This window comes from Phyllostomus discolor, chromosome 4, assembly GCF_004126475.2.
Source record: "Phyllostomus discolor isolate MPI-MPIP mPhyDis1 chromosome 4, mPhyDis1.pri.v3, whole genome shotgun sequence".
NCBI classification, from domain to species: Eukaryota; Metazoa; Chordata; class Mammalia; order Chiroptera; family Phyllostomidae; genus Phyllostomus; species Phyllostomus discolor.
Window position 1 is genome coordinate 168,973,157 of NC_040906.2, and position 24,739 is coordinate 168,997,895.

The 24,739-nt window shown below is 43.8% G+C and overlaps 1 protein-coding gene across 6 annotated transcripts in view; it reads right to left on the bottom strand.

The window, feature by feature from the left end:
- The window catches only part of FYN (FYN proto-oncogene, Src family tyrosine kinase), a 201,851-nt gene that overhangs the window by 69,077 nt on the left and 108,035 nt on the right, over positions 1 to 24,739 (bottom strand). The window lies entirely within an intron of this gene.

The window sequence follows — 24,739 nt, forward strand, 5'->3', positions numbered from 1 at the left end:
TGGTCTCCTCCGTACAAAAGTGAGCCTTCCTCCTGCACTTAAACTGTGATTTGCTTTGCATGCAAAACTTTCTGCAACATATTTACTTCATTAACTGAGCTATACATGTAATGCTGCCTCTGCGCACAAAATAACAGCTTTTTACTCTCGATGGAGTCCTGTGAGGGCAAGCCCCCACCAAACGCAAGCGATAGAACAGCACATCTCTGCGGTGAGAAGACTGATGTAAAAGCAGAAATATATACAATGCTGCATTGGCCACTTGCAACGATGGGAAAACAGAGCCTCTTTTACAGATCAGATCAAAGCTTTGCTTCAGGAAGAGTAAGCGGAGGTGGGGCTGGGCCCATTTGATCATTTATGCATGACTCGAGACGGCCCCCTGGAGAGGGAGGAGGTTGGACTTTGTTCTACACACACAGCAAGGGAACTAAACTAATATGAACCACTTGTAAAATGTTACAGCCACATTTCTGGCACCTAGAATTTTGTTTTTGGCTTCCTCCCCTCGGCTTGTCTTGCTCAAATGCCCCCCAGACTGAGAAGCAGCGGCTTATGCCCCTGCAGCGTGTCCTCCGTTCCCTCCTGTGTCACCTTCTATTCCGCAAGGCCCAGGGATTCCGACGCACTTCATAAAAAAGAAATGGAAGCATCGGGCGCCAATGGTGAGATTTAACATTGCAGTCAACCGAATGCTGGAACCATTCCACCCAAATGGCTAAATGAGAGTTTAATACCAAACCATGGAAAGGCTCCAGAAGGAGGAAAGTACATTTTCTTCTTGCATTCACTTCGAGTGAAATGGTGGTAAAAATAGGGATATGTTTTAACTGTCTATGCAAGAAAGATTTATAGCCCAGACTGTAGAGTTTTTCAGGCCTGCCCTCCCCCCCGCCCCCCACCCCTTTTTGGATCACACAGAAGTTCCTTGTGGTTAGTATTTTAAAATTCTACTTTATTTTATTTTTATTGAGATATAATTCATACACTGTAAGTGTACATCCTCTTAAAGTGTCCAGTTCAGTGGTTTTAAACATACTTACAAAGGAAACCATTACACTATGTAATTCCAGAACATTTTCATTACACTCAAAGGAAACATGTATTCATTAAGCAGTTATTCCCCATTCCCTCCTCACCCCAGCCCCTGGCAACCACTAATCTACTTTCTGTCTCTGTGGATTTGCCTATTCTAGACATTTCATACAAATGGAATCGTATAATATGTGGCTTCTGGTGACTGGCTTCTTTTCCTTGGCATAATGTTTTCAAGGTTCATTCATTCCGTAGTATGAATTAGTACTTCATTCTTTTTTGTGGCTGAAAAGTACTCCATCGTATGGACATACCATTTGTTGTTTCCCATTCATCAGTTGATGGACATTTGGGTTGTTTCTACTTTTTGGCTATTATGAATAGTGCTGCTGTGAACATTCATGTGTAAGTTTTTGTGTGGACATACGCTTTCAATTCCTTTGGGTTAATATTTTAATATATTAGGAACTTAAAAACCTTAAGATTAGGTAGATGGGAAATCACATGAATTGGCAATCCAAAGATAGGAAAAACAACTTGTGAAACATGGAAAAATATTACCTTCGACAGTAATAAAAGACACACAAGTTAGATTAGTGAGACACTTTCACCTCTAAATTAACAAAATTTAAAAAATAACTGCATAATAGTGATGAAGTTTCCTTTAAATGCACATTCTCATACACTGATGATACAAGATGTGGAATAAGTGTATAACCTTTTCACAAACCAATCTGGCAATATTATTTTTAAAAAAACTTAAAAATGGACCTGTTCTTTGTCTGAATCTGTGCTAAAGAGATACTTTAAAAAAATGACATGTGAAGAGGTTCTATGAAGTGTTATTTATCATTTGAATTGTAATTAGAAAACTTGCTAATCGTTTAACAAGAAGGCAGTGGTAAGTAAATTGTAAGGCATGCTCATAACGTAAAATTAAACAGAAATTAAAACTCATTGTTTACAGAAAATTGCTAGTCATATGGAAAAACGCTCACATTATAGTAAGAAGGATCACATGATTGAGACTATATAATTAGAAAATTGTTTGGAAAGAAAGATACCAAGACGCATGCTGGTAGTGTGTAGGCAATAACACTATGTGTGACTGTTCTTTGTTCTCTATTTCTTAGATTTTTTTATACTAAGAATGTTCCATTTTAATAATGATAATAAATCATCATTTTTAATAAGAAAGGTCCCTTTAATTTTATCAATTACTGATTTAATCTGTATGTAAGTTGATAACAACTATACATTGATGAAGTATGCTTCAGGAACTTAAAAATTAAGAGAGGGAGAGTGACTGATGCTAAGGCCTGTTAAGAGGCAACCTCTCCTTCTGGAAGGTGTGAACGGTGACAGTACCAAAGCACAGGGCCTTCTGAATGTGTGTGCATAACATCTGTGCTGAGCAGTGGGCAGTGAGGGAGCAGTGCTGGGAGTGGGGCGGGGTGATGCACACAGATGAACAGCCACAGAAATCTAATTAAGGGCATGGATAAGGCAAAGCCAGAACACACAATCAACTCCCAAGACTGTGCTGGTAGCAAGTGGCAGAATCTGAGATTACAGAGCCAGGAGTGGGGTGGCTGGGTTAGTGGGTTTTTGAGAACCTTTGGGCCCCAAACTCCTAGGTACCTAGGGAAACCCAATAAACTCAGAATGACAGTACTCATTCACGTCACCCCTGGACCCCAACCAAGCGGCTCTGGTTGCTGAGGTATCTGCAGGACCTCTTGGGGAGCAAGAGCCTGAAGACCACACAGTGGCATGGCTGTAAGAAGGGGGGAGGATGAAGCAGAGCACTGTTCTTTGGGTGCTTGTTGGTGGTAGAGACAAGAATTGCCTAAGGCACTAGGCAGAACAATTCTGTTTTCCTCTCACTTTTCCTCTTCTTGCTTTTACCTTTTCTTGTTGGGATAGTCAGTCTGGCATTTTGATGCTTGGACTTTTGACTTTGACTAGAATTCCCCACTCCCTAGAATTTGGGGCAATCCAATCAGGGCATAGAATAATGCCAACGCTGGTTTATGTGACCTGAGATTTTTCAGAAACAAAAGATCCGACAGTGTCTTTCTAATGTCGATATTCAGTCAAGCATCTTTCCACCCTCCTCGGCCCTGTTCTAGAAAAACAACCAGAGGAAAACAAAAACAAAAATCTGGGCTTTTATTCATGAACTAGCAAAGAGAAACAGGAAAGTCAGTGTCACATCTGGGCCACAGTGGCAGAGACTGGCTTTCTGGGCTGCACTGGCCAAGGGCCTAAGGGTCAGGGTGTCACCTGGCAGAGCCACAAGAAAACACATTAGCACAAAGCAGCTGTCTGAATAGGCATCGTCAACGCCCCCTCCCCGCCAATGCTGAGAATGAAAGCCGAGGAGGTTCACTCCACAATGCTGAACAAAACCCCTCTCTGCCAACCTTTCCAGTCTCCACAGAGGTTCCTTGCCAGATGATTCTGTAAATGCGGCCTCATCCTTTCAAAAAACAGTGAATTCTTTTTCCCTTTCATTCACCAGTTCCAGTCAAGAAGACCCATTCCTTTAATGAAACAGAATGGACTTCAAATAAGGAAATTTTACTTTTCTTTTCTTTTTGCCCTTCAGTTCATACGTGTGACCTCCACGTCTCCCCCTTCCACTGATCATTTATCTGGTTATGCAGTCAGAGCCCATCACAACCTACCGCCCTGATATTTGGTGGTGGGGCCATCTGTATTGTGATTTTGGAACTAAGGATGGCGTCTTTTCTTTGAAAGATGACATGAAGCGGGGTCCCTGCTCCTTTAGATCTTTATGTTGGCACTTTCTCAAGTTGCAAGGATCAGCAACACCAGGAGCCATGACTTTTGCACCCTTTGCAGTGGTTTAGAATTTCAAAGCTTCTCTTGGCAGCTGTTTTGGTGTGAATGCTGATAAAGTAGGCTGTCAGAAAACATGCCCCTCTCTAATTCCATGGCCTCTGCGGGGACAAGGAACAACAGTGACAGTGATGATGGGATAAGGGGAGCAGAGAGCAGGCTGACTCCAGCCAGCTTCCTCATACCCCTTCCTCGCCTGTAGGAAAGGAGACTGTCTCTGCCTTTATTCATTGTTTCTTGGCCTTTTGGCTAAGACCAAGCAGGGCTCGCTTTCCTTACTCCTGGTGAGGCCAGGCTGGTTGACTGTGGTGGCTGCTTCAGTGAGGCTTTCACAAGAGGTCTGCACTCCCGGCTGCAAGTTGAGTGCCAGCAGAGAGACAAGGAAAGTAAAGGAGGGAATAATAAGTAAGAGGAAGAAAACACGGAACCCACTGAAGGCAGTAAATGCTTTCCTCAGCAGCACATGAAAACAGTATTTGGGATGACAAACTGTGGCCATCTGGTGTGGGAAGAACATGTGCTACATGGCCTAGGCCACTTGTTGATGACCTACTTGGCACCTGATAGAAACCCAGTCAGATTTCTGTTAACAAATCCAAAAGAGAAGACTAATTTATATACCAGCATACATTTTGTAAATACTTTTGCTTATAAGATTTATAGTAATGCAATTCAACAGTGACTTTCCCTTGGAATATCAAGGAGGCAGAATATTTTTTTTTAGTGTTGTCCTGAAGAGTAACTGAGCTTGAGGTTATCTCCTTAAAGGTGACAGCACAGAAGTTTATCTTCCCCTTTCCTGAGAGTCTGCAGGATCCTGGTTCTGGGCATAAAGAAACACAGCCTTGAAACCTTGAGGCCCAAATCCACATCATTAAAAATAAGGGACTAGTGAGAGGATGAAGGCAGTGATGGATGTGGCGGATTGCTCACTGTCCCACCAAATCCACCCTTTTCCCACAGTAACAGAGTTTTAACAAGGCCTATCTATGGCTATGCAGCCGAACACTCCACTTTTCAGACTCCCTTGCAGCTATGTGTGGCCATGTCACTTAATTCTGGCTAACTGATTGTATGTGGATGTGATATATTCATCTGATGGGTCCTTCAAAAGGAAGTAGGTTGCACTCCATTCTTTCCCCCACTTTTTGTGGACTGAAAAGTAGCTGTGGTGCTGGTGAACTGGCTTCAACTAAACAGAGGACGGCAACCTAACAGGGCACGGCAGAGCGGCAGGACAGAAGGAGCCTGGCCCCTGGACAGCCTTGGGAAGCACAGCTGCTTGTTCACCTGAGAGCTCTGATCTCACACCCTAACATGAGAAAGGCATGAGCATCTATTTCATGTGAGCCATTATTTTGGTGGGGCGAGTGAGGTGGGATCTTTTGATTATAATAGGTAGCCTGTACCCCAACACAAGAAGGAGGTAAACCTAAGATCTGGTCTCTTGCTTATTTTTTTCCTGGCCTCTAGAACTAATAAGAGCACCTGACTTCCTTTGATACTAATAGTGAACCTTGGATTACAGCAGGTTAGTGTGATAACAACAAGAACAAACTGTAACCATAGCTACCATTTATTGAGAATTTATTTTCTGCTTGGCATTTCACATACGTTATTTCATTTGATTCTCAGAACAACCTTAAAAGGGTATTTCACAGTTAAGAAACCTTGGACTCACAGAATTTAAGTAACTTGCCCAGGGCTACCCAGTCACTGGGATCTGGATCCAAGTCCAAGTCCATGTCTAATGTAATCGCATCTTCTTTGGACTACCCCATGCTCCCTTTTGAGAGGCATACTCTGTTCCCAGTCATCTTCTTTGCTCTTTTTGCAAAAGCCTCATCACAATGCAGTTCCAGTCTCTTCGGCTCTTCCCTAGGTTTATTAGGTACAATGGTCCCCCTACTGAACTGCTGGAAATGAGGAAGTTAAAAAGAAAACAATAATAAAAACAAATAAACTCCTCCCCCTGTAACAAAAGTTACACAGAAGTCACCATAGTAACAAATTACCAGTTTTCAACTGTTTAATTTCTCTTGCATTCTTGTTTCTCTGCACATATCCTTTATTTATATTCAGCCTTTATCCAGCAAACATATTTTGATCCTCTCTATGTGACAGGCACTGTGCAAAGGGCTGTGGATATAAAGTCAAGTAAACAAGGCCCCTGCCCTTGAGCTTATTATACATACGCAGGAGGGAGACAGACAAGTCAATCAGTGGACTTGGGTTGGGAAGGGAGCACAGAGGAAGCCCAGATTCATCCAGGTCAGCAACTGTGAATGTCTGGACACTGGCCCAGGCAAGGTGGGGGTGAGATGGCACATTTGAGAGCACAGAGGTCTGGTACAGTACGGTTTCATGTGGCTTATCTGATTTGTTCCTATATTCACGGAGCACTGAAACATGCGCCAGGCATACTGCAAAATTTTGGGCTTAGAGAGTGAAGGAGACAGCTTCTGCTCAAGTGAAGCTTATGGCTTAGTGGAATGGATACGTGCAGCTGGGAAGGTGGTTGGAAACAAAGCCAGATCATAAACAACTATGTACCGTTCTACTGAGTGCTCACTATGGTGCCTCTTGCTTTGCTATGTGCTATCGGCAAACTGTCTCCTTCGACCCATCAACAGCCTTGTGAACCACTTATTAGTATCATCAGCACTATTTCATGGTTGGGGGAAGTAAGTGCAGGAAGGTCAAGTTACTTGCCTAAAGCTCATAGCTAGGCTGGCTGGATTTTAACCCAGATCTGACTGAATCTAAGACATAAATACTCTTAACCATGTGTTCATAGGCTAAAGCATTTGTACATTACCCAGATGACACTTATTCAGTAGTAAGTGGGAGTGAAGCTGGGTCTTGATAGGTACATATTGAAATGAAAGAGAAAAGACAAGCCTGGGGGAGCAAGACAGGGTGGCGAAGAATGGGAAGAGATCGCACACAGGTGGACAGAGAGGCATTTGAGTAAGATGTGACTGACTGACTCAGCTGGACAAACAACTCTATCCATTCTAGCCATGTGTCTATGCATAATTCATACCTCATAAATCATCCTCAACTGTATCAAAGCTGTAGTTTTTGTTGCCGGGGAACATACAGATTTGGAACCATACAGCTGCAGAGGTGGTTTACTACGAGACTATGCGATTACATTTTCTGAGAGCTCTGTCACAGAAAGAAGCTCAAGATCTTTGGGGGCTGGTAGGAGTGGGAAAGAAAGACTTGTTGTGTGCTGCTGTGTAGCTAGCTGCCTACACTTGACAGAACAGACAGCAACAGAGATAGATACTGCAATGCAGGACATCTGGAGAAAGACACTGCACACTAAAAAGGGCATGTAACAGCAGATACCTGACAATGAACTGATGTCCTCAAGAGGAAATTTGAAGAAGGGTCTTGAGTGAGAAGCGCGGGTAAGTGTAAGGTAAACAGGCCCACCACTCTCCCCCTCTAACTGTGGGGCATTTACTCCATCAAGTCTAACAGGCGTGTCTTTATTATGATGCAGAAGTGCTAATTACACCTGTTTTGCATGAAGTATGTAATATTAACAAATTCTTTCGGCTAAGGTCAGAATGTGGCTTACATTTTAGCCACAACAGCTCTGCTCACACCTACAGGCTCACCGCAGTCAGAGGACAGGACTCCTGCCCATCCGCCGGCAGCAGTCAGCAGTCAGCAGCAGTCAGTGGTCAGCAGGCCTGAGCGGCAGCAGCTGGCCCAGCACCGATCAGAACTGGCCTGTCCCCAGCGTTTATGCGGAGCTCCAGGTAACGGTGACCCGAATGTGCCTTCACACTCTGCCCCAGTTCTGGGTGAATACAGCCCAAGCTGACTCAGTGAGTAACAATGGCACACACTTGGAGTGAGCCCAGGCGACAGCTCTACCATAATTCTCTTTGACAAAGGCTGACCCAACATGCTGATTATCAGCCCAGGTGAAAAAAAGGGTCCTTTGTGCAACCAGCCTACACAGTCTCAGTTGCCACCAGGTCTCATTTTTAATCTCGACACACAGTCCCTGAATGCGCTCCCCTCGAAACCCCTCTTCACTTCCTCGCCATCTTGCTTCCCTTCTAATCTTTACATTTTCTACGTAGGTTCTATGGCTGAAATTAAACTCTTGGTAAAAATTTGTGAATCTATGTATCTCTTATAGAACAAACTGATTATTTATACCAATTCTTGCCTTTCCGAACCTACTAAGCTATTTACTAACTTTGTTTTATTAACCCTACCTCCACTGTTTTAAATCTGTTTCTGTTTTAACACACTTGCTGGTTAATCTTCCCTTCCATTCTTCTCATTATTTCCTTTATGCCTCAAACATTTGATTGTTCTGCAGCTTAAAATATTGGCTTACATTTCTCCTTTTTACTTTGGCCCTGTTTCCCCATTGTTAAACAAACAAACAAATTTTATCACCTCTTTGGTACCAGAGCATTTTGTTTTCTCATTTAGGCCAGGCAACAAACTGTCCATCGTCTGCAAACAAGACAAGACAAAACCAAACCAAACCTGCCCCGAACCCTCCTCGTTTCTACGCTGTGACTCCAGCACAGAGAAGTGCTGCCACGGGCAGAGCTTTCAGTCGCTACACCAAGCACAGTGCGCCCTCCCTCAGCGTCGTCAACAGGCTCTAGAACTGCGGTGAAACTATGTATGACGGAACCAATTTTACCATGGGCTAATTGATATGAACAAGAGTTAAGTTCCTACAGCATCTCCTCAGTGATATAACAAAAGGATGTTTTTCAAGGACCTGCTATACTGGAGAGAATGTGGAACAAAATTCACATATACTACTGGTGGAATGTAAACTGGTACAACTAACTTGGAAAAACAATTTTACAATATTTAATGAAGATGAAGATGCATCAATCCTATGAGCCGCAATTCTACTCCCAAGCACAAACCCTAAAGGAACACACCTACGTGGACCAGGGGATATGTGCACCCTGCAGGTCCGGGGGGCCCCAGGAACCTACATTTGACATGTGTATAGCTCCATTGACAATGTCAGGGGCTCACTCTACTGCAAGGGTCTGCAATGAAGGCTTACAGTATCTATTCATATCTGTCTTTGGAGCTTGGTTCCCCCGAGGCCTGTGGTTGCAGCCAGAGGAAAGCTCGCTGAGGAGGAGTGCTGGGGAAAGGCACGTGGTTGTGTGAACCTTCTCAGGGCTCTGATTCCTAGGCAAAGACAGCTAGTGTGAGGTTCTGGAAAACTCACTGTTGTTTTCTGCTCTTCCTTCTCTGTCTCCCCTGGCTGCCAGGGAGAGGTTTGGCTCGTGTGTTCCTCACTCAAACCCCACCTCATCCTGGTGTCAGCAACATCATCGTCGTTTTCATCTTCAGCACAAAGCTCACCGCGAAAGGGTGCTGCTGTGAACGTGGTGCTCCCTGCCAGCAACAGGAAACATCTAGATGAGGCTGAAAGGCGAGCTCTGGTAAAGAGCCACGGTTCTTTAACACACAGGCAGTGTGTCTCCTCTGGGCATGCCTTTACACGGGCATCTATGTTTCTGATTCTGGGTATTCTGAGCCCAACACAAGCACAATGCCTGGTACAACCTGGCCGGTAATAAATACTTCCAAATGACAATGAACAGGAAGTGAGAAAATGAACCAACTCTTTTAAAGAAGTGCAAGGAACTCTCTGCCTTACTTGTGAAGCTTCCCTGTCTTCCTTCTGCTCTGTCTGCTCTCATTCAGAGAGGTCGTGGAAGGGTGGCTCTGTGTCATCCTCGCTTCCATTCATTTTTCCTCTGGATGTCAAGAATGGCTTCTGCTGGCCCCCTCTCCCCCGTCTCTAGGTGGACAAATGGGGAAAGTGTACGGATTGGCTAGAAGGCCTCCCTTCGTTGGTCCATTTTAATAATCTTCTTATTTTGAAACTTAAATATCCCCAGGACAAAGTACCGATTATCGTGTAGCTACTGTTCCTTTAGGTTTAAAAATAATTCACAGTATCAAAAGCTTGACTGATTCCACTGGGCACCTGAAAGCTACTGTTATTTAGCACCAGTAATGTACTGAAGGCAATTTGTTTAGTTTAAATTATTTTGTATGCATGAGACACGATGATGTTATGTTGGAAGGAAGTCAAGATGGTGATATGATGTATATACAAATGGAGTTTGGCCTGGGTGTCGGGAAGGCCACAGAGCCTGTCTCAGCATCCCACAGCCCTGCTGGGTTTTGCCTCTCACTTGCGGCTGCTGTGGTCCCCACTGGGGCTGCCTGCCGCCTGCCCAGCCGACTATCTCAAGAAGTGTCTCAGACAGGCAGTTCATTATTTGGGCCTGTGGGGAGAGACAGGAGTGATTTTTTCTTTAATGGTTTCAATTTCACTCTTTCAGTTCCAAGATGGGTTTCCTTTAATTTTTCTGCTCTTCCTATACCCTCTTGGTTTCAGAAGGCTGAAAGCCAGGATCCAGGGGTAGGATTTACATTTTGTTTATGTGACTAAACTTATTCTGGTTTCTTTCTTGCAAAATGTGGATTCTGCCATTTTTTTGAAGATTTTATTTATTTATTTTTAGAGAGAGAAGGGAGGGAGATAGAGAGAGAGAGAAACATCAATGTGTGGTTGTTGGGGCTCATGGCCTGCAACCCAGGAATGCACCCTGGCTGGGAATTGAACCTGCGACACTTTGGTTCGCAGCCTGCGCTCAATCCACTGAGCTACGCCAGCCAGGGAGGATTCTGCCAATTTTTGTAAGAATAGTCATATTCTGCTATTAATCACTGATAAGAAGTTACTGATACCTGATCATCTTTGAGCTAAAAAAGGGATACACACATTTCATATGATTCAAATTAGTAGACAACATCTAGACCATTATCTGGCCACACAGTAGGTGCTCAATAAACCACAGTTTGAACAGTCAGTGTGAGGACAGGAGGCATGCTGGAGCCTGGGGTTCTCCTGGGGTCATGACTGGCTTTTCTATCCCAGGCACAAATGACATCCACTGACTTCCTGGCTGCCCAGGAGACAGCCAGTCTGCCATCACTGGCGTCCAGCCACACGCCAAACTAATCACCTTGGATTAAGGATAACATTAGAGGAGTTTAACTGAGTAGGCAGTGAAATGAATTATTCTGATACAAATTAAGAGAAAAGAAGAAAGAAAAAGAAGAAGGGAGAAAGCTGAATTTCTGCCTAATCTTTATTTGGTTTAAACTCCAGGAAGAATCCACTGCCTAGAATATTCAAAGGGAACCACAGCGGTCATATGACATGCATGTGTTTTAATGTATTATTTGGAAGGTGGGGTGGAGGGTTGTTTATCCTTCAGAGAGAAAAGGAGGTGTTAGCATAACTTGGGCTAAAAAAACTGAGTGTGAGCCATACCATCAAAGAGTCAGTTTCAGGGTCACTGAGGCACTCCAATCAGGCAGCATTTTTGCATGTTAATAAGCTCATTTTCACCTAACTGGTCACGTTCAAGCACAGACTATTTGGAAGCCCTAATCTGATGACTGATAATGCAAAGAAGAGTGCGTGGATCTCAAGACAAAAGGGGTTATACTTAGCTCCACTGCTTCCTCAAATACATGAAGAGACAGCTCTGAAAGCCCTGTCATTTTCAGCAGAGTCCTCTTGGCCTTGTGTGATACGAGATCAGAAAGCTCAAAGGGAACAGAAACAGCCACATTCTGACTCCTTACGGATCTCTTCCACGGCCCCATGAAGCATTGCCAGCCTCTCCTATTGCGCTGTGCCCCAGAGGGCCTGAGTCACCTGTGTGCAGGGCCTGCCCTGGACACCCTGGGGCCTTCAGAGACCAGAGGGGCTGCTGGATCCAGTCAGACACTAGATCCCAGAAGCAGCCACAATCTCTATGTCACCTGAGCAAGGTCACCTGGGCCTTCTCTTTTTCTTATGCTAAAGTAAGATCAGAGTCCTCTGCCAACCAGATACACTCACCCTTTGACCAGAACTGAGTGATCTAGAGAGATATGGCTTTGAAGCGTTTTGGGTTAAGAGTTTTGGGACTTGTGGCTTTTTCTGATGGTAATCGTTCTTGCTAACCAACTACCTATTGCACTCTATGACCAACACTCACTTGTTTGCTGCAGACAGACTCACTAGATTCAGTAATGAAAAGGAGAAAATGACTGAGGAAAAGGACGGTTTGCTTGGTAGTGTGTGGACAACCCCTGGGGTGCCGGTGGTAGCCCTGGCTCTGGTGTGATGGGCTGCTCAGCCCAGGAACCCCTGGAGGCTGACACCAGCTGGGGGTGGGGGTCTGTGTGTGAGGTCAATGGCGCCATAAGCGCACAGCCCTGCGGTTGAGAGGTGGGAGGGTAGTGGCTCCTGCAACCTACCAAGATCCCTACTTAGTCTTTGATTATTTGCTGAAAGAGCCTAAAATGCTCCTGACATCAAAGGGGAGACCAAGTGCTGGGAGTGGTGATGCAGAGAAGGAACTGAAATATAGAACTGAAAACTCATTTGGTCACTTGAAGAGTTTCGTCTTTTTGATTCTGGCCTATTTCTCTTTTCTGTTAACCAAACCAACAAAAAGCTCCAACCTTCATTTTTTGTCCTCCAGTTTTCCTGGAAAGGTAGAGAGCATGAAAGAGTCTAAGCAGAATGGAGAAGATAACTGGCCACTGTTGGGACTGCGAGATTAGGCTAGTCTGATAGACAGTGGGTTCCTGTGGACCCCACAGATGAGCCATGCAGACCCAGTTCCAGCTCCGGTTAACTAGTGGGGGCAAGAAGCACATCACACATGATCGCAGCCACTCACGAGGTCAGGGAAAAGTATGGCGCTTAAGACAGCTGCACCCCACACACGCGTAAGTGACCAACGTGGATCTTAGACCCATTACTGTTACGTATCTGTGTTTGCTAATTACTTAAGAATGAGGCTGATGAGGGAAATACCCAGTGTTAATACGTAGGTAACAACTGAGTTAACAAAGTAATAATTCTGTACATCGTTAAGGATAAGTGAAAATGAGGCTCAAATCCAGAGATAAACCATTACTCACGTTTTCTTATACAACAGTGCCAGGGCCAGGCCTAGGGGGAAGTGAGGGAGACACTTGCCCTAGAAGCAAAATGGAATGAGATGCCAAAAAGCTTAATAGTCAGGATAAAAAAAATAGCACTAAGATATTATTTATCTTGATTACTGAGTTTTTCTGAGTGCCTTTAAATTAAGTACTTAAGAAGAGTGCCTCAGTTGCTTCCCTCTGGTCCCAGGCTGGTAAAAGTCCGTCAACTAAAGGTATTAAATGACTGGAAGATGCCTAGTCACAGAATTATAGATGAAATCAACTGATAGACTCAAGAAAGAATCTTCATAGATGTATCCTGCTCTTGGCCAAGGATTTCCACTTCTAAGGAATTATCCTAAGGAAACAACGATGGGCACAAAGATTTAACAATACTCACTTCAGTGTTATTTGTGATAAGGAGTTGGAAATAATCTAGGTACTTACCCACAGGGGATTAACAAAATGTGGTATCATACCAGATTCCTATGCAGATTAAAAATGATCATGTGGCAGAATACTAATGATCCTGAAAGATGATTGTGATAAAGTCCAGGGAAGCACGCAAGTTAGGAAACACTAGGTGGATATACGATCCAATTTTTCCTGCTGTCATTCCTGCCCTCTATACCAATTCTCCACGTGGCAGAGTGATCTTTTTAAAAACGTTATTCCCAGTCTTCAAGTGCTTTCCTATTGTACACAGAATAAATTAAAACTCTACAGCCACCCTGACTCAGGCCTCCACCTACCTACCCCTCTCTGGCCTCATCTTCTACAGCTCTCCCTCTCACGCCTCCTCCTCAGCCACGCCGGCTGCCTTGCGGGCCTCTGCACACGCTTGTCCCTTTGCCTAAAGTGCTCTTCCCCCAAACACACACAGAGCTGGCCACTTCCTGGGATTCGGGTCTCAGCTCCAACGGTACCTTTTCAGAAAGGTTTTTCCTGTCATAAACTCTCAGTTGGCCACTGCCCTGTCCCTCTAGCGCATCGCTCTCTTAGTTCCTCCATAGCACTTAACATTCTCAGAAATGATCGTCTTTAACTATTTGTTTTGTTTATTGGCTGCCTCCTCCCATGAAAATGAACTCTCCAGGGGGCAGGGGCTGTTCATGATTGTCCCCTGTGCACCCGCAGTGTCCACAGCCACGCCTGGCACGGCGCAGACCCTCGGCAGGTGGACGCTGAATGACGCAGGGAGGTGTTTACATACCTGCACTCAGATTAATGTACACATGCGCATTCATGTAGAAATAAACAAATGAAATAGCATGGCACAAAGGAATATTTCTGGATGCTGAAATCACAGATGGTTCTAAGTCTCCTCATTTTTTCTTATTTTCATTCTCTACAATAATGTACTGCGAAATAGTGAAAACAAAGTTGTTTTCCCTTTATCTACTCTCCAGAGTATGGTCACTAAGGAAACGCTGCCACAGCGGTCAGAACTGGGAAAGATGTTAGAGGACGTCTGGTTCAATCCCACCTCTCCTTTCAGGGCCGAGGAGGCCGAGGCCTGGCCTGGAGAAACGACTGCCGGTTGATGTAGCAGAAGACGGCAAACTAGCCCAGTGTTCCCTTCACCACACCGGTGGTCCTCAAGCTTTACACACGCGAGAGTCACGCGGAAGGCTGGCTCACGTGAATGCACAGGCTGTCGGGCCTTACCTCCAGAGTTTCCAAGTCAGTGGGGCTGGGCTGGGGCCTGAAAACCTGCATTTCTGACGGGTTCCCATATGATTCTGATGTTGCTGGTCTGAGGCCACACTTTAAAAACCGCTAGACCATGCCACGTTGCCTCTCACAGCTCCATTAGAAAGGTTCTGTTCTTTTTGTAGGAATGGCAGTGATGAAAACAGTATCTTCAACCAAAGAATTCATAGAAAACCCTGCCTTTTGGGCCCCTCACAGAAGTTTGTCCCAGAAGGAAGGGGACAGGGGTAAACAATTTTGAGAGCCCATTCTACACCAGGCATTGTGCTAGATGACCTACAGTCTGTTGAATCATTTTACTGCATAAAACCTAAACTCAGGGAAAGGAATTTGCCTAAAAGCAAACAGCTAAGAAGTGATGGAATCAGGTTTCAAATCCATGTCTACTTGACTTTAAAGTCCACGCTCATTCTTTGACATACAGAACAAAACAAAAAACTGCGTCATTCAGAATGCAAATCAACATCTCCAAAGCAGAAACACCCCCAAGGAATAGTAAGATGGTGCCACGTTCCCAATGATACTGCAGGTGTATACACCCATATCAACATCCAACCTTTTCACTGGCCTGAAGCCAGGGTTTATTCATTTACTTGGTAGTCAGCAACTTCCAGTCCCAGACCCCCAGGGCAAAGACGATTTGAGTCAATGCCTGGCTTACTGCAAGTCATCTGTGAAATAAGTGGGAGAGGGAGGATTTATCAATCTCAACCTCTGATAAAGAGAAGAATTCAGACATGCTCTGTGGAGAAGGAACCTAACAGATTTAGTAGCTGAACAGAACAGTCCCACTATCTGAGGGACTAAATTTAAATTCAAAGACCAAAAGCCAAATATAAATGTGGGAATGTATCATTTACCACTTTAGGTAAAAAACAACCTGGAAGCTACTTATTGCTCCCTTTCTATTTAATTGAGGAGGAAATTAAAAGGAGATAAGGAAGCCTTGGTGACAAGGTCACCACACTACAAACACCCACACATCAATGAATTACAATTTGCCCTAAATAGCGGTCACATGTGATCCAGGTTTGGGAAAGCTCTGTAAATACTGTAAATGAAAATGGGCTCGATGACATTCTTTAACGTCAGAGTTTTGCCCAGAATTCCAAATTAAGAACAAGGGTAAAACTTAGTGGGTTATTTCAGGAGCAACAACACAAAATGTAGTTTTCTGTATCTGTCTCTCTGCATTTCTTATTTCACATCATGATTCCCTCCCTCTCCTATGTTTTATCCCCAATCCCTGAGGCAGCTGCATAAACAGGTTTCACATGAAAATAAAAGGAAATACTTTCTGTGTTATTCTGGCTATAGAGTCAGAGCGATGAGGGCTTCAAGCAAGACAGCGCACAGGAGCAGTCCCTTCCCGTGTCCTCTCCAAGGGCTCTCGGTCTCGGTGCCTCTTCTTGCAGAAGCTCGTGTTCTTACTGTGACCAATGAAATGCCTGTACATTTGGCTAGCGAAACTGGCCAGTGGAGATCTCAGAAGGAAGATAAGTGGCAAAGGGGGAACAAGGCAGATATATAATAAAAGGACAAGCGGATCCCAGAGACAGGTACCCGAGATGTGTACACCCGGATTGTGCTACATGCCCTACAGTTTGTCTAATCGTTTTACTGTATAAAATCTAAACCTAGAGAAAGGAATTTGCTTAAAATTTGATGTCAAAGGCAGCCTTGTTCTAAACACAATTATGAATACATTTAAGGTTCGAAATGATGGTGGTCTTCTTTGTGTAGCACATCAGTAAGGTGCACCAAATTCATAGCCCCTCTTTTGTTAGTGTCTGAAGAGATCTGGCTCTTTTATTCGCAATAGAAATACACGGGATTTTATTTATTATAGAAAAAAAAAAGAGGTCTGAAAGGTCTTGTAGAATGAATCCTGGGCCTTGAAGCCAATGAGCTGTCTCTGCAGTCAGCTCCTGAGTTAGTCATCCAACGCGGGACATGAAATTGGACTGTGCAGTGTGACATATGAGCAAGTTCTCTTTTTGTTCCCGATGCTTGCCCTTTATGAAGGGTTGGAGAATAGCCACTTGCCTTCCCCAGAGAAATGATGCAGCCACAGCTGCAAATGCAGGTTCAGCAGCCATTATCCTACTGTTACATGTTTGCTTTTCAATGCTACACTGGCCTAGCAGAAAGAGTTGCCTCATCTCTCTCCCTCTCCCTCTCTCTCTCTCTCACACACACATAAACACACACATACACATACACACACCCAACAAAGCCTGTGTCTGCATCAGCGCCCACACCTGTGTCCTGGAAAGGACTTAAGATATTCTCTAATTTCTATCTTAGTTATGCCACAGGTTTCCTATGTATTTTGGTGGTGTGCAGTACTCTCGATTCTCCCAGATTTCACAGGGGCCTTCGGCCTGGGGTAGTTCATGCAGAAGACAAAAGAGTAGCTATTCAGCAGATGATACTCTTCAGGCCTTTAGAGAGGGCACTCAGCTGGAAAGATTTGTTTTCCTTGGAGATCGGAAGTGCTTTCCCAGCAATTATTTGATCTTTCCTGGGAACTTGTACTTTTGAACGATCTCCCAGCCTGGCGGGAGCACAGAGACTTCTATTCTGGTCTCAGCATTATCATTAACCAGACGTGTGACTTTGGGCAAAATCATCTGGCCTTTACTTCACCTCCACTTTCTCATTTGCCTGCTGGGACAATTATCCCTTCCCTGCTTAATTCACAGGGTTTTTGTGACGATAAAACACAGTGGTATATGCGAAGGTATTTAGGGAATGTAGAAAACTGATTTATTGTTAGGTGGTACATGTACTATATCTTTTACTTTTTTTCCTGCCCTGGTTTACCTTATTAGTGCTATGTTCTGGTATTCTTTTCAGAACTGGGTAGGAATTCCTTCATGCAGAGGAGAGGTAGAAAGTGCAAGCTAAGAGGAGAGTATTGTCAGGTTCTTGTTACCACTTGGACAAAGAAAGCAAAGAGAATAGGACCAGAACACTGTAATACTGTCCTTGAAAGTCTGTTTTGCTAGGGACACCGCAAAGAGGGTTCTTATTTGTATCCTCTTCAGGGGCCCCACGAAGAGGGCTACCGCAGTGTGGAATGAACAAACAAATGAATGAATCCACCCACCATTTATTTTTGGACCAAGACTGTGTGTCCAGCAGAGTGCACAGGACACAAAGATGCAAAGTGCCGTCCCCATAGCTGAAGAGTCTAGCCAGTGGGAGAAGGCAGTCACAGAAAGAATTTGTTCTGCTTCACTGTGGCAAGTGTGTTCTCCTGAATAAATATACATGGTGCTCTGAGGAGCTCAGGCGTGTGGGTGTCACTTCTACTCCGTGGAAGCTGGACGGATTCTCAGAGGATGAGCATGTGATCTGGGGCTGCGGGAAGGACTTGTGGAGGAGTGGGGTCGGCTCAGTGCTCCGCAGACTGAGGAACAGCTCTGTGAGGGCTCAGATCCAGGGAGGAGCATTCCAGGGCACAGCCTGGTTTGGTGTGACAAGCACCAAAAGCGTGTAGGCAGACAACCGGAAGGTTAGGCAGGGGCCTAGATGTGAGAGGAGGAGCAGGCCATCAAGGCTTCTGAGTAAGAGCTACACGATAGATGTGTCTTTCAGAAGATTACTGAACAGCAGGGAGGATGGGCTGGAGGGAGAGGGTGAGGGGGGAATGATTTAGAATTTAATGTTGACGTCTACATTTCACAACACAGAACATTTCACAAACAGTCCTGGTTCTTTTTGTATCTTTGCAAATTCCAAATTAACATAGCCAACCATTAGAGAGTGACTATATGCCTTAAAAATATATTCTTCAAGTAATAATAAATTTCTGTTATACAACTTACAAAGCGTCAATTTCCCGTATAATCTAAGATGAGCTTTGTGAAAGGGAAGGACCTACGCTGCTTCTGGCATGAGGCTGACCCCTTGCGCCCTGCGGCACCTGGAAGAGCGCAAAAGAAACAGGCGCCTGCTGGCCCACTACCGCCTGGTGCAAAAAGGGCTGGCATCCAGCTTCAGGAAAAAAACCCTCAGAAACAAAAAGAATTTCTAACAATTTGGGGCTGTTTAGCAAGTATTGTGAAATTTTCAAGTCCCTCCCTCTTTCTTCATGTTTTTTCTTTTTTACGTTTGGGTGTAATTCACATGCAGTTCAACGTGTAGGCGCTAAGTGTGCAGTTCGGGAAGTCCTGGCAGATGTACGTGCCTGAGTAAATGAAGCCCCGTGCAAACTAAGTAGAGGACACTTTCATCACCCTGGAAAGACCCGGCAGTGCCCCTCTGCAGTCAGTCCCGTCCAAGACAACCGCAGTTGTGATTTCTACCACCGTAGATCAGTCTAGTTTGGTCCAGGACCTCGTATAAATGTAATCATATTCTCTGAGTCTACTTATTTTTGACATTTATTCACGATAATGTACATGGCAGTAGTTCATTATTGCTGAGTAGTATAGTAATTTTTATTACTTTATTTATTATAGTAGTTTTGTTGCTGAGCAGTATTCCATGGCATAAATATACCACAATTTGGTATGTTTTTAATGGCTGTCTCTTTTGCTAAAGTATGCAGCTGCCTACCTAAGGCAAGGGAAAAAAGGGTGTGGTGTGCAAGGTCAGGTGAAGAGGCTGGTTGTTCTCTATGCTGTCAGGCAGCGACTTTATAGGTGGGCTTCATCTTCAGAACGTGCTAACAGTAATGAGGGCTAAAACTTGGGGCAAATCAGGAGAGAGGCCATCCTTTGTATTATCTTAGTGTTTATGTCTGGATCACAGAAGCCGATGAAAAGCGGTTCTCCACAGAGAGATGCCGACCTCCAGAGAATTCAGATACTCAGGATGAATGGTTAGACAAATAATTTAGATGACTATCATATTCTTCAAAAATTAAAATGTGTCCACAGAGGTCTACATATAGCCCAGGATTCTCTACTGTCTTCCCACCTAAGTGTCAATATTTTACTCTTCCAAGCAGCACGTTAGTAAGCAGACTGAGGAAGATCAGCGGAGAGAGAAAGTGATTCAAGAGTATTTTAAGAACTCGCCCCTGGCTGGTATAGCTCAGTGGATTGAGCGTGGGCTGCGAACCAAAGTGTTGCAGGTTCGATTCCCAGTCAGGGCACATGCCTGGGTTGCAGGCTATGGCCCCCAGCAACTGCACATTGATGTCTGTCTGTCTGTTTGTCTCTCTCTCCCCCTCCCTTAAAAACAAATAAATAAAATCTTTTTTTAAAAAAAGAGTATTTTAAGAACTCATCGGTTTTCAGTAAGAGAACTGTACTTATGTCATGAATGCCAAGTCACTGCTCAGCATGGTTTTAGTTGTGTTCAACCAAAAGATGCTGCCTGGAAGCTTCAAGGAGAGCCAATGGGCTCCAGCTAAAAGGGTTCATTGGGTAGCAGAGGAAAAGGCAAAAAGTCAAGGGAAGGGGAGTTATTTTGTAAGTCTTATATTCATTTTTTCCTTTCTCCATGGAACTGTTTAAAGGAGCGTCCCAAATGACATCCAGAACGCTGACGCTGCCATCTCCTGCACAGCTGTCACCGTTCACCATGAAAGCCATCTGTGGGCACGCTCTGATGACTTGAGACACACTATCTGGGTCAGCTCTGCCTTCTGCCATTGTTACACGGCCTTTGAGACAAGCTAATCATTTTGGCTTGAACATTCCTGTTGTCATTGGAAGGAGGCTGGTTCGCACAGTCATGCTGAAGACGCGCCGCAAACAAAAAGCTCTCAGCTCTGGGTGGAGCCTGGTTTGGTTCCAAGAATCATGTGGATAATGTCCTAAAAAAAAGAAAGCTTGGCAGGCTTCCTTTCCATTTTTCAGAATAGATACACCTCCTTGCTCTCTATTTCGCCCATCCCATTCTCCGAAGCAATTGCAAAGTAAACAATAACAACTGCTATCATTTTTGTTGAGCACTACCTATGTGTCAGATACTAAGCTTTATGCTTCATTCTCACAAGTGGGGGTAGGCACTATTATTATTGCTACTTCAATGATGAGAAAGAGCCTCAGCTTCTACAGTTATTCATTACTGTTCCATGTGTTGCCTTTGCCTAGCTGGCTGGACGCGAGGGTTGGGAGAGGTGAAGGATGATGCATGAGCAAACAGAAGGCAAAAATAATCTCCTTCTTTGATCTCTCTCCTTATATTTTAACATTAAATTTCTCAATTAGGTCAAAGTGAGAGATGAACTGTTTAAAACTGCAGCTAAAGTTTACTACTTACTTCTTAGAAGACTGTTAAGTAGCCTGACTTGGGACACAGGTTTTGGAATACATATTCATTCCAATAACAGTTACAGTTCAAGGTATCTCATAAAGAAAAGCCATTTAGAACACTATCCACAGGAAACAGCTGCAGCTGCTAAGGGAACTTTTGACATTAAGGAAATACGAGACTTCATGGAATTCGAGGAAGGCAGAAGTAACATAACATACAGCAACACTATCTTAGCAAGAGTGGGGCATGTTTTCAATAGATACACTCACTGTATAGCACTTCATGCTTGCTTGCCTCTCTCTGGGTTTTCAGGAAACAAGCATGGCCTATCAATGGCAAGGATTGAGAGAAATGTGAACTAGACATAGAGACATTTACAATCCAAGGGTTAGGGGCCTGTAGTTTGTTGCAAAGCTGGGGCCTCTTTGGATTATTATTTATAATAATCTTGCTTATTATAGACCTTGGTCTATATGGTATATAGGCACTAACCACAAACTGAGACTTAAGTGTAAAATACATGTGTATAACCAGATTTCAAAGACTTAGAATGAAGAAAAGAATGTAAAATATGTCATTAATAATTTAAAAAATATAGACTACATGTTGGAATGATAGTGTTTTGGATACATTGCCTTAAATAAAATATATTATTAAAATTACTTTCATCTATTTCCTTTTTTTTAATGTAGCTACTAGTAACCTGTGTTACTGAATCAATGTTAAAAAACAAAACAAAAACCTGTGTTGCTGGCAACTGTGGTTTGTCTTGTATGTCTATGGGCAACACTCAATAATCAAAAATTAACCCGGGTCAAATGCTTGGGGCATTTGACCAAAAGAGGTAAACTGTCTGGAGGCTTCTGTTCCCTGAGAGCTAAAAAAAAAACCCGATTTCACAGAAAGCAAACACGCCCATAGCGGTTCTGCTCCGACCCGCTGGCTACCTCAGGTGAGCCCCTCACTCTTCCTGAGCCTGGCCTCTGTAACGACTGATCCAGATAATTGTGGATATTTCTTCTGGCGCTGACATTTGAGTCTGTGGCAAATTCCGAAGGGTTGGTAACTCAAGGGTGAAGGTGAACAAAAAAATACCCTGTATTTGTTCTGTGTTTGTAGCTCCAAATGTTGTCTGCTGATCTCTCACATGTTGGGAACTTTTGATTAAATCTTTCTGGAGAAATAGGTGACATTTAATGGCAATAGTAGTTGTGTTTATGATATACAGACTGGGCTACCCTGAAGAAAGGATGATTCCATTTGCTCTGTGTAGCCAAGTAAGTGGGTTTCATATGATAAGATTATACTTTTAACAGGAAAAAGCCTTAGGAGTTCCTGAAAAACCCAATAAACACTTAATAAAAGGAGAACCCCAATGTTCTAAAATATCCTGGGGGAAGGGGGTGGGGAAAGAACCAGTTATTCTTTTAGTTCAGGTTCTATCCTGTTTCTATTTATTTTCAAAGCGTCTAATTATCTGCTGGAAATCATTCTGTATTTCCCAGGCAAATTATATTATACATATTTTGTATGATTTTAAAGTTTTTCTTTACAGGGTAAAAATGCCCATAGATAGCTCAATTATAACTAATAGGGTAAAGCTTCAGTACAATATAAGATAAATAGCATTCATGACCCCATAGATATCTTAAATAAATGTATGCTTCGAATCTATGGGTAGAAACGAATTTGGAATTAAGAAAGTGTAGGGATAATGCCTATACTGTGGGACGGCAATCTTGCTCATTGTAAGACCTCCAGACCAGCATGATCTCCTCTGGAAAGAACCATATTTTACATCTCTCTTTTCTGGAGAATTTCCCTGTTACATCTAATTTAAATCTGGCATCTTTAACTCCTGACTGTGTAGTGACAGTGTGTTGTTCAACTGCTACTAACGTACTCACTCATTGTGAAGCCGTCCTTGCTCTTATCAACGGCTCCGGACTCGTACCTGTGACTTTCCAGAAGAAGACCATATCACTAACACTGACAAGCCTTGTCGGTACTAGAGGTAACCCAAGACATATCTGGTAAGAAAAGAAAGGCTCCTCCCCTCTCTTGCTTTCTTCTTCCCTCCTTTCCTTTCTTTTCACTCTTTCTTCAGTTTTTTCCTTTACAGCCAGTTTATCCACGTCATACCAATATAATAATTCATGTCATTTTATTTTTACTGACATTGAAGGCAAGTTGGAAATTCAGACTGAATTGCCAAAACAAATGATTCGTGCTTCAAGCCATTCCATACTTTGGAGAAACATTTTTTAAAAAGCAAGAAACAGGCTCCAACATCACAGAAGAATGAAAGGACAGACTGGCCTCCTTCGCTTTTGAAATTGGTGGTGTAGGAGTTGGCCAACCCATGAATGAGAGCAAGTCTCTGCGGGTCTGTTGTGCAAGACAGCAATTCGACCTGAAAAAGGAAAAAGTGACCCTGCGTTTCTGGCCCCCTTTCACTATCTGCAGAACCACACTTGAAAAACACTAGAAGCGGATTAAGAAGAATAGCTTCTAGATGGCTTTTCCTGAGCATTTTATACTTTTACTCCTCTGTTCTTCCCTTGTTCCACCTCATTCCCAATCACTGCACTGCTGGAGGGGAACAGGGGACAGGACGGCTGGGAAACATAACACACATTCACCCCTGTGTTTTCTCTGTGAATTCTTTTCAGCATCTTTGCATGGCAACAGGAAGGATGTGGGCTCCCTTTCAGATTCAAATAAGATAAATCGGCCCTGGCTCAGGTTGACAACATCACGCTCTCGTTAAACGGTAGCTGGAGACAGTTGGAACCACTCATCTCTAGGTGGGGTCACCATTTCATCCTGGGGCTTAACTTCTATTTTTAACAGCAGATCCCTAGCCCACCCCTCACTGAAAATAAGTAGAACCAAAAAACAAACTGGGATTTTTAGATTTGAAGACCACTGTTTCCAATGTATTTGCAGATGTTTTAAATTGGGTGGGACACATGTTCCCAAGTGGCAGTTTCCTTTCAAATGATTTCTGAAGTTTAAGGACTGGGGTAGGAAAAACCCACCACACACCTTTCCCACATTTACATTCCTAAGCGTGCAAAAGTAAGGGTAATACATTTTAAATAAGCAAAAAGTCAAGTACAAGACTTTTGTTCTAATTTTAAAAACTGGATGTTTTTCACTAATACTTCCACATAAGGATCAAAGCAAAACCATGGAATAGAATACGGTGCAGTGCTTGACAAATACCTTATTATTGAATTTTGAAAGTGACTATTATTAATTCTATTAGTTGGAACTTCATGATCTTGACGAGTTATTTATCCTCTCTTGAGTCTCAATGCCAGTCAGGCATCTATCCGCCCGCCTGCCTAGCAGGTGCCTGGCCCTTGGTGAGCTAATAAGGCGAATAAGCTATTGTCTCAGCACCAGAAGAGCCTTTGATAAAAACAAGTACACAAATAATTCTACACAAGACAACTGTCAGTTGGGAGTTACACAGTGCTAACAGGAGCTTAGTGGAGGAAGAAATAACTTCTAGTGGAGGGACCAGTTAAGGCTTCACTGAGGAAAAGCATTTAGTTTATTGCTTGAGAGAGGAACAAGGTTTCTAAATCTAGAAGCATGTTGGAATATTCCTGTCCTGAGGAACATTCGGGACAAAGACGGGCATCAGGAAGGCCTGGGGGGACATTTAGGGAAGAACGGCGTTGGCTTGGAGGAATGGGTAGGTGGCTGCTCTGAGCAGATCGTCAGACGAGAGAGGAGGACTGGAGTCATCTGGAGTGCGGCGGGGAGTCCCTGAAGAGTTCTCAGCAAGAGTGGCTTGGGCTGGTATTGACAGCTCTGGGGAGGGTGGCTCAGCCAAAGGAGCACCTGAAGGGGGACACTCATGAGGAAGCAGCCCAAG